Consider the following 11634-nt stretch of genomic DNA (forward strand, 5'->3'; position numbering starts at 1 on the left):
TGGAGACGAAAAACAAAGGCAGTAGAATCCCATGCCCCTTTCTTTCAGATATCATACAGTGTATGTACATACAAATAATTTGTACGAAAAACATTTTCTTAAATGGAGTAAAGTGTGTTGGTGCTGTGCGCAAAGAGTAAGTGAGTGGGTGAGAGGTCTTCATTCTTGCTTGACATCTTGAGCTTGTTTTCCATATGTTAATACTTTCTTTGAGTTATTCGTTTCACATTACTTCAGCAGTGAGGAGGACAAGGCTGCTGTAAGCAAATACTTTTCAACCCATAAAGTCAAGTTTTTTCCATTCTATCCCTGCTAATGCTGAGGGAAGGAGAAAGGTTGCAAGATTTCAGGCAAAATGTTAGACTTCATCTCCTGAGAGGGCAAGGTTGATTTCAAGTCTTCTCCTGCATTTCAAAACACAGTAGACAATGGGGAAACTTCCTCTGCAGCACTATCAGAAGGGTAAGGGATTTATGCAGGTCACTCGCATTGTGAAAATACAGATATACAGCAGAATCAGTAGAGAAGAGCTCTGTTAGTTGTTTCTCTGTGGCATAGTCCTTATCAGGCATTTGGAGTACTTCAAAGTTGGAGCAGAAGTCCTCCTCCATCAGGGCGAATCCCTATGCCCTTCCAAGAGAACATCACTGAAGTTCACCTTAACTTTTGCCTCACCACAAAAATAATGAAATCTGTTGTCTTTGCCTCCCTGGTCACCAAATTTGTTGACAGCAAAGGAGGTTCTGATCAAACATGGGATTGTTTGTTGGAAGGTTTGGACTTATTTTCAGGGTTGGGACTGAAGCCCTGGTAGCCACAGCATAGGAATGGACCAGAGTTTCAGATCCAGTGGGAATATAATCCCATTGGGCGTGGCCCAGAGGGTACCGAAGCCATCCTGAACAGATCCAGCACAGCCAATGAGTTGGCAAACTAGGGTGCCATCAACCTCAAAGCTAAGATCTTGTCTGACAGCCAAGGAGAGTTTGGTGTGGAGTTTCTGAACAGTCGTTGGAGTATGGCAGTCTTTATGAAGAGCACGACTCTGGCACTTTTTGTGTTTGTTATGGGAAGATCTCTTGCAAGGCTACTCCATGATAGGTGACCTATCTGTGAGTGAAGGAGGGTTCTTACATATTTCCCCGTAGAACCTGGCCATAAACAACCTGGCCTGACTACTGATGGCCTTTTGGGTGTATGGAGGCATACGTATGCAGGCTGTGGTGTCATGCTCTGATCCCAGAGACTACATGCAGATGTCATAGGCCAAAATAGAAATCTTCTTGAAGCATCATGTGTGACAGGGCTTAAACCAACCCTTTAAATCCTGTCAGCATGCCAGTTAGCACCTACTAAACACCTGTGTTCTCATGTTGGAAGGTGGGGCCATGGATAAATCTGCATAATGCCTCCTGGAGACAATGGAGAGACATTGCTGGGGAGTCTGATGCCTGAAGACCAGTAGTCCAGAAACAAGTGGACTACTGCTGGACCCAACAGGAATTTGAGGGACGCTCATGCCAGTGTCCAAAGTTGCCCCACCAACAGTGTGGACGGAGGAATAGCACCTGAAACTTCCCCATTGACGGCACAGCATTCCTAGCATCCTACGGCATCTTTAGTATCCTGCATTCTTTGCATCATTACCACTCAAGAGAAGTTAATGGCAAGTTGAAACTAATTTTGGATCTGGCCTGTACACTGCTTTTTTCCTCAAGGTAACTAGTCCTCAGGGCGTTGTTAGTTCCGCTGGCCTGCTCCCTACCGAACTTGAACTAGAAGTGATTGCACTCAAATTTATCTATGGTATGACAAAGGAGCCAGAGTGGACCCAAGAGAGGTTTGTGAGTTTATTACACAGTGAGGTCTCACACTCATAACATATAATAACCCACATTTCCTCACATGTATCTTATTCTTAGGAATTGCATGGCCCCTTAAGTAAAGTACAAAGATTTTTCTAGGGGTCCACAATATAGTCAAAGATGTTTTGATCCCGTTATTGATGCAGGATCATCATCAGGACTCAAGGATATACGGACCCCAAGAGAAATAATGGTTGTTGATTTAATATAACAGAATGGATAATGGAAGGGCACAATGGTCGTTGTCAGATGCAAAGAATAAGACAGTGTTGCCTCAACAAAGAGGGAGAATGCAGTCTTGCAGTTCGAGATGATGCTGAAAATTGAGGTTTAGGAGAATGAGGAATGCAGAGCGATGTAAGGCGCTGTCATGAAATTCAGAGGGCTCAGAGGAGCGTGGAGAGTCAGTAGAGTGATAAGGAAGACACTGATTCCCTGGAAGCAGTGAGTCCAGCTATTTCCAGTAATTCAGCATCTTCCTCAACAGTCCTTACTTTTCGCGGGCTCTGTGGAGTTCTTAAAAATATGATACACAAATCATCACCTTTATCACACTTGTGTATCATGTATGCAAGAGCACCGAGCATCTTTGTCACTTGCACCCACTGCATCATTATTCTTTTTTATTTTATATAATTTTTTTGTCATTAAATTACGAATCGATTTTTACTTATGTTTATTGTTTACTTATTGACCAAGGTGTTAATTTAGTGCAAGAATACCCAAAGTCCCTAGTGAGTCTCAGGTTCCTCTTGTCACTTTACCACTAGTCTAGTCAACAAACCTTATTCCGCTTAGTAAAAAGAAGCAATAAAAGCACATAACAAAGACAACATTTCATAGATATGAATCTAAAAACTTTACAGTTACAAAACTATCACATCTAAAAGAAAGATCCCATGAGCTATTCATCAAGATAAATAAAATAACCTATAAGTCAAATCCCAGAGTCATTTTCATGGTCCCATATCTATTTCTAATCCCCAAGTGTTTACAGTGAACACAATTTACCACAGCAACACACAGTTCCATACTAGTTCATTTTTGCAAAAACTAAAACCTCCTTATGCAATCTAAGTTTTGATTAACACAAAATTGAGATTAAGTAGCATGTGTGTGCAAAATACTATAACTCACAAAACATAATAAACTGCAGTGTGTTTTAAGAAAATATGGGTACTTTAGCAATATTAAGCTTCAATCAGCCCTTGTGGGGAAGTCCATGGTAAAACATAATCTTGTGAAATAAATCTAAAATTCACATTATAAACTGATGTCAAATAAAACTCACAACCCAGAGACAATTTGATTAGAGTATAATTGATGCCAGAATGCAATTTGTCGAAATCCACCTGATGAAGTCTTCCTTGCTTCTCTGGATTATGGAAGAACTTCAGGAGGCCTAAATCTATAAAACTATTTTTAACATAGTTAATCCAGGGAATTGCCATGGCATTGTCCAAAGGAAGACATTCTGCCAGCAATTCCCTCGAAAAGTGTGCTTCCAGATGTACCTAAATTCTAAGCCGGAGAATTAAAGGCTCCAGCTTGACTCTATCCACCATGGGACCACACCTATCTCTGAGAATCACAAATGGTGTAGCTTGAGAAACCGCTAAGAGTCTATACAGGAATTTATTTTTAACCTACTGTAGTTGACCAGCACCATTGCACCCCCAGATACCAGCTCCATAAACCGCCAGAGAAATGAGCTTACTTTTTGTAGATATTAACCAACTCTTGGACAGGCTTATGCATGGGTCAAATGGGAAAGCTAAATGTCAACTCTACAGCTCTTTGGCACTGAGTAACCCTGGTGTTGAAAAATCTGATCCAATTTGATTACAATCTTGCAGAAAATCTAAATATTTGAAAGTTTTTACTTTAAGAATTTCTATCACTCTCAGTTGAAATAATCTTGTTTGGACAATTTTTAGAAGCTATGCTCATCGCAAATGATTTCCCCCCCCAAATAAAACTATAAAAAGCATCTAAAAGGAGTAGCAGTCCATTTGCGTTTCTTGAGACTAAAACTGCATCATCGGCGTGGAGTAAAACTGGTAATGCACAAGACTTCATTCAGGGAAGCTATTTCTCTATTTTGCACGAATAATGTTGTAGGTCATTAAAATTAATATAAATGAGGAACAGTAAAGGGGCCATCTCACATCCTGATCAGACCCTAATGAGGATTTAATTATGGGGGAGAGTTCACCTTAAATTCCATGTCTAACCCTAGATTTGGTATCTCAATGCATCCTTTGAAGTAACCCATTTAAAGGCTGATCAATTCCCAGCCTGGACATAATGACCCAGAGCGTCACACTATTCACGAAGTCAGAGGCGCTTGAGAGGTCCAGGAACACAAGATGAATTAATTGCCTCCTGGCCTTGACATATGTATCTATAATCAACTGAAGATTTAAGCACTGTTCCTCTGTGCCTACCCCTGGGTGGAACCCATACTGCACTCTCAACAGGGTCTGGCTTTCCTCTACCCAAGCCTCGAGTTTGGCTGCCAAGACCCTGCCTAGTATTTTAAAAAGGTTATCCAGGAGGGAGATTGGGCCAAAACAAGGCAGAAAATATCTATCCCTTTTTTAAAAATGAGGTCAACTCCTGCTTCCTTCCAGAATGGAACAAGATTCTCCTTTATAGCAGCCCTATCTGGGGATTCTGCAAAACAGGTCAATAGTGAAATTGCTTGGGTCTATCTTTAATAAGCTTATACATAATAGCCTCCTTATTTATTCTGTCATATTTTATCCTAATACCCTTGTTATGTGAATGGGTTAATGTCACATTCTCCTTCTGCCCTATATCATCCTAATGGTATAAGTCAACAACCAGGACAAGCAGATTAGGGTCACTTACACAAGAGGCAGTGACAAAATATTCCAGTAATAACACAATTAGATTCAAGGGAAATATAATTAAAACAGTCTCTCTACCAGTATTGGACCCATTATAATTAGGGGGAAGGGTGCAGCATCTACCATATATTCATTGGCACATGCCATGTTTCTGTATACTAAAACCCTATTCAAGGCCTCCCCAAAAGGGGTGTTCTGGAAGTGTAACACACCTGTCCCTTTCAGCACTCTTAATCTGCAGATGGAAGATTAACTGTTTTCACAAAATCTAATATTAAAATCCCCTGCCCAAACTATTAGTACCTCCTTTTTGTGTCTGTCTTCAAAATGTATCAGATTGTTGTCAAGAGCATCAATTACAGTTGTGTCTCATTTGTCAAAAATATTATTATGAAAATTAACCAAGATAACATCAAACAAGTAGGGAGTGTGCAATAGCACTAGCTGAAAACTGGATGTAAAATGAATTATTCTAGAAGAGAGCGCTATATGTTTTACAGATAACAGGATGGCTAAGTCCCCCCTAGCTCTTCCTGCATGATATGGATAGCTACACTGCATAAAGTATGGAACCATTTATACAAAAATCCTCAATAGACCAAGTTTCTTGCAAGAGAACAATGTCTGCATTATTAGTTGGAGAGAGACAATGAGGACATAATAACTCACAGTGCATGCCAGAAATGTTTCAGGACAAAATCCTGAGGCCTAGTTGATCATCCCTAGTCCTATTTGGTGTATTCCTAGGATCAGCTCGGTCCATCAAAGAACCACTCTCAGGGATCACCTCTTGCCCCAGACTCTCTGTACTCACCTTTCATGCTGCATCAGTAATGGGACAATTATGGGCTTCCAGTCCACTTTAGGACATAGTGAGACCAGGTCTTCCAGAGACGCCAATATTTAAAAATAATTTAGAACTTCCACATTGTAGGTTCACCTACCAAAGACAGGATCATTGCCATTTACTATAGTATTGTTGATTGGGAGGACCGTGGTCCTATAGAGGTTGGCCAGGGGCAGCATCTGAATGAATCCTGGAATTCGAGTCTGGTTATAAGGGCGATTAAGTTGGGTGATTTAAAGTTGAGAATCACACAATCTCAATTCTCTTCCTTTATGCAGGGCCAATCTAGTGAGAGCTTCTTACCATCAATACCTTGTTGAAAAGTCAAGGAACCACTCAGTGTTTGCCCTTAGCCAGTGAATTATCTTATTTTTCAGAGCTGACTAATCGTCCTTTATGGATAATAGCAAAGTAGGGGCATCCTTTAAAACTATTACATACAGAGTACACTCCGGTGGAAGCTTAGGGAAGGTGTTTTTCATAGTTTTAGAGGCTCTGTTGGCTTCACAATACTTTTTTTCTTTCCTTTTCCCCTTGACCCACTCAGTGATGTCATAATAATTCCTACTTGCTTTCTCACGGCCACCCTATATTGAACTTCAGGCATACTATTTATGGGTTGGCTTCCTGCTGACACTGTGGAAGTGGACTCTCGTGGAGCAGGCAAAGAGACAGGAATCATGGCCCTTGTGCATGAAACAGGTGGCACCACAGGTGCCATCACCACTGACTACTGGGCAACAAAAAGTGATTTCATCTTGTGCAGTTCTAGTTCAGTTGACCCCAAGCTTTCATAGATTGGTTCAAACTTGCCATCCTTGTTGCATAAGACTTTCATTATAACTGTTAATTTGCCCTTTTCTGCTACGCCAATGTCATTGTAATGGGAGAAAGTGAAAGGACATGGCCTCTTTGATTTAGTTCCTCCTTTAGCTCTCTTCCTTTTACCCATTTGACTCCTAGCTATAGCTCCACTCCACGTAGATGAAATTGAGGTTGTGCCTGCTCTAGTTCCACAGTAAAAGCACCAGCTGGTGTATCTGTAGCACCTAGCCCAACATTTGAGATGTTGACTACAGCTCTTGTGTCAGTAATTGGTTCAGCAGGTACAGCAGGTAAGGCAAAAGAGCACCAGGAGATGTGAAAGAGGGAGAATAGAGTGACAAATGGCGCTCAGCTAACTCAATTTGTTTTATTAACATCTCCAACTGCCCTCTGCAGAAACTCATCAAAAGCGGTCCCTGGGGCAGTATTATGGGGACTCTCTGAGGGCCTAGTTTTTTAAAAGAGAATAGCCAGCATTACTTGGCACATGATGCAAGAGGGGTGGCCCAGCCAAGCCTCCTCCAGGTGATGATGGGTGAAGACGGGCCCGCACATGGCCCGGTTTTTCCCCGGCCCGCACCCAGGCACATCCTGTGCCTTGGGGAAACAAACAGCATCAAATGCGCCCGACTGGTGCGCTGTCACCAGCCCTGCCTCCTGGCCCCATGAACGAAGGCACTCTGGGAAGTGGAGTCCTGTTATTACTTCCCATGCTGCAGGGAAACAGATGGCCTTAAATGCACCCAACTGGTGTGCTGTCACCTGCCAGGCACTCTGGGAAGTGGAGTCCTGTTATTGCGTCCCACGCCACAGGGAAGAGAGAGGGCCTTAAATGCACCTGACTGGCGCTCTGACACCTACCCCACCTACTGGCCTCCTGGCTCCCTGAAGTAAGGCTCCCTGGGAAGTGGAGTCCTGTTATGGCACTTTACTACTTCAATTAAATCAGATACATTTTGGCAGAATACAGAGCAAATATGCTCAGACAATGCAATGCAGAAATGAAATTAGGTTACTTGTCTCTAACATGAATAGGAGGAGGTTGTCGGTCTCTGCCATCTGTTAAGGGTTCCTTTGTCAGTCAACTAGTGCATGGGATGGAGCGCTCCTAAAGGATTGTCTCTGGTTGGATTGCATGATGTAACTTGTTGGCTGCAACGTTACTTGTAATTGTTATTTATATTTAGCTGCTTTATGTTAGGTGTGCTCTGACATTATTTCTACATTTGAAAAATAAATGGTTTAGAAAAGGAGAGGTTCCTTTAAAAATTTCTCTCATAGCCAACTTGAAAACAGAGGAAATATGACATTAGATTACACAGCACACTAGTTATCTGACAACAGAATTTCAATGCCCACTCTGTAGTTATAGATGCGTGGACAGAGAGGCACACATTGGCGCTGATACATTTTGATTGAGAATTTTGCTATTTTGTATCAGGGTTTGAAAATATATATGTCACACAGAGTACTACTCAAAACAGCCTACTAATTTTAGCACAACACAACTTTTCTGCATACCCTCTCCAACATTTCAGTTTCATGACTTTGACCCGGTCTTCTATTTTTGGAAGGAGAGAAACAGCTGGGTCAATCCTATTTCAGCTTTCTACCAGCATGTCCTTCCACTTGGGGGAACCTTTATCATCTTCAGAACTTCTCACCATAGTCTTCCATCAGGAGGATCCTACTGAACCCTCATCTGACTAATACGGTAATTTTGACCCTGACGGTCTTCCGATAGCCAGGGTAAATGTGGCGCTCCCACCGCCAACAACCTGGCGGTGCAAACCACCACATTATGAGTGTGACGGGTTAGCGTCTGCCAACCCACCACATCTCCACTCATGCTGCCATTGGGGTCTGAACCGTGGGGCCGTAGATGATTATCTCTGACCCGGCGGTCCACAGAAGACCGCTAGCGGTATTTGGAGCTGACCTTCCGACATTTTTTCCGCAACAATAGCATCACCACGAAAACCATGGCGAAAGAGCTACTGGTAACAGGGATTTCCTTCCCTATCAACGGTAGACGGCTCCCCCACCCGACCAGCAAGCACTAGACCCTCCAGCCACAACGCCCCCTTCTTACATAGCACCCTCACCTACCTCCCCCTTCTGACATAGCCCTCCACCAACTCCCCCCTTCTGACATAGCGCTCCCCACCCTCTTCTGACAAAGCGCCCCCTCACCCCCCTCCCCGCATACATGTACACAGAAACCCACACACACCACGCATACACCCATTCACCTACAGTCAAATAAAAGCATCCACTCATGCATTCATACACTCATTCACAACTACATTCATACACGCATTCCTGCATGCATACTCACACCCATCCAAACATGCATTCTCACATGCATACACACACATTCAGACATACATACAACGCATGCAGACTGACATTCAGACATGCATACAACCACGGATACACACATTCATACACACACAAGCAGACACCACACACTCAAACACGCACACATGCAAACACAATAAACCCCACCCTCCCACCCCCTACCCTGTTGGACGATCACCTTACCTGTTCCAGGGACAAGGTCATCCAGCAGGTAACAGGAAGGGACACTTCCACCGCTGGCAGCACCCCACCAGCAGGACACCGCCAGGCCATATTATGGCCAATAATATGCCCAACGGTGTCCTACTGGCAGGGCGGGATCGTTGGTGGAACTGCCAGAGCACCTCCACCCGCCAGCACGACTACTGACGGATTTCCTTCCAAAGTGCAGCAGAAATCCGGCAGTACCCATGATATGCTGGGAGACAACCAGCACTGGTGATATCTTGGTGCCCGTGGCTTTGGCAGTCTTCAAAGAAGACCGCCAAAGTTGTAATGAGGGCCTAAATCTACAAACTGCTCCAAAGCAAACAGCATTTTTTCAGACAGCTGTCATCCTAGAATCGACTGATGGTATTCACCCTCAGGATCACCTTTGCTCTGTGTTTTGTTCAAGCTTCTTGAAGTTCCTCCCCCATGTGGACTTTCCTTGACCACATGTTGTCTTCACTGATGGCTCTAACTGATTTGATCCACAGCAATGCGACAGATTTTGGCATATTGCACATGGTCAGTTTCCGCTTAAGTGATCTGACCTGTATAATTTAAGTCCTAAGGTAAATTTTACCAGAGTGTGACTCCACAACTTCAGGCGGCCAAGTTCATCATGCCTGTTGATCTGGATTACCTAAAAATACCTTTTACCAGTAGACTTATACAGACATCCTTTGAAAAACACCGTCATGAAGGCTGTTGTCATAAAACAATTTAAAAAAACATGATATATTTTCATATGTCCACCCCATCCAGACCTTTTATGTTTGCTATTTGTTATTTTTTATAAATATTATATTTCAATCCCTAACTTGTCTCTAGACTGTACTACAGTTGTGCTTGTTGACTACTACAACCCACTCTCCAACCATAAGTACTACAGATATAACCCTGCTAGTATTTTTTCACATTAGTTGATAATGACAATACTTCTGATGTGTGGTTCATGTACTGCAATAAAGAAAAAGCTTTGAACCATTTGCATGTGCTACAGTTACAAATGTTTGCTTGTTAAAAAGTAATGGGTCAGATTTTACAGGGTGCATATATTGATCTACATTTTATACCAATACATTTGTAGTGTCTGAAGTAGATTTGCATACCATACATTTCCAGATCATAGTTACAATTAGAGACACTGATTGACAGAACAGATTTGGAGATGGATCAGGCTTGGGAGAATATGGTGAATATGGGTGAAGTATGTTTTCATGCTCTGTGATGGAGCTTAGTGGCGGTAAATGGGTTAGACCTCAAGATGACAATCTAAACTGATGCTGGGAATATTCAGAGATGGATTTTGGCAGACATGAATATCTTTCGAACTAACTGGTAATCCAGAGTTTCTCATAATTCAGCCAGGGATAAGACAAGTAAAACAAGGAGTTAGACTTATCAATTAATTGTGAAAGAATAGTTAGTTTAGTGATAGGGTTAGAGCAAAATGAAATTTTTGTTGTGCGATTATAATTTGTAGTTTCACAAATGAAATATTAAAGATGGATGGATTTTTTTTTCAAAAGGTAGATGTTTTTAAAAAAGGTAATCAGTACTTAACAAGTAGCTACATTCACTGATGGATCATGGTAAAATTTGGGAGGTTGTTTAGGATCAACAGTGGATTCATATTGGTTGGATTCATTTCGAAAAATTACTTGAATTGAATTTTTGAATTATCGGTCAGCAAGTTCAGCACAAGGAACACTCCTGCCTTAGGCACAGTGTCATTGTCACCACTTCCTCACTCTGTTGATGGTGCAACCTTACCCTCTTGTAGGTGCAATTTGGAATTCAAGTTGGGTGCACACTAGGTCATATCTCAGAAATGCTTCAACTTTTGTATTAAATACATGGGAGGGGAGAGAGAAATGTTAAGAGATGGTGATCTCTGAAGCTCAAAATATGAAGGAGGCCATTGCATTTCTCAATTTCGAAGGCTCTATTGGAGCAAGGACAGAATTAAGCACACTGAACATTTGAGCTGGGCAGTTTTGAGTAAGTGCTTGTAAGTAGAGGAAAGTGGACAGTCGAGATAAAGGATCACATCTAGTTCATTTGCCAGCATTGAGAAAAGAAGACAATCCAGAGTACCTCTTTCCCAGGTGGACCTGGGATTCCGATCTGACCTCTCGGTCCTTCCTCTCCAGATTCCCCTTTCACACCCTTCGACCCATATGGTCCTAGAGAGCCTCTCTCTCCCTATAGATGATTAATCATAGGAAAGAAACAAAAACAAATCATCACATAATAATAACACTGCTCAGTCAATATCCCAACAATGTACGTACTTCCGGTCTACACCACGTGTCTTTTCCCCATGTTCAGAAAACAAAAGCCTCTTATGGACAATGATGACATAATACTCTCTTTTCCATACTATCCAGTAATGTTATCAGAAAAGTGGAGGGAACGAAATTTGAGATCCTAGGGCAAGAGCGAACAGAATCCACAAATGTGCTTCCTTGAATATATTTTCCCTATACACAGGTGTAGAAGTCTTTGTGCCAGCACAAATGGGTGGCATGAAGGACTTTATCCAAAGGATGGGGCATTTCACATAAAATCAGTTCAGGTGCAACCTGTATACAGATAACACATTAAACCACAAAAGAAAGTCTGATATTTCCTTGCAAATTTACTTATCAGTGAT

At 42.2% G+C, this 11634-nt stretch overlaps 1 long non-coding RNA gene across 1 annotated transcript in view; it reads right to left on the reverse strand.

Moving 5' to 3' along the window:
- Nucleotides 1–11294, reverse strand: part of LOC138294181 (uncharacterized) — a 44678-nt gene extending 33384 nt beyond the window's left edge. Inside the window, exon 1 of the long non-coding RNA XR_011203247.1 lies at nucleotides 11076–11294. This is a non-coding gene — a long non-coding RNA (uncharacterized lncRNA). The remainder of the gene's footprint in view (nucleotides 1–11075) is intronic.
- Between the last annotated feature and the right edge of the window lie 340 nt (nucleotides 11295–11634).

Source organism: Pleurodeles waltl, chromosome 4_2 (assembly GCF_031143425.1).
Source record: "Pleurodeles waltl isolate 20211129_DDA chromosome 4_2, aPleWal1.hap1.20221129, whole genome shotgun sequence".
Taxonomy (NCBI): domain Eukaryota; kingdom Metazoa; phylum Chordata; class Amphibia; order Caudata; family Salamandridae; genus Pleurodeles; species Pleurodeles waltl.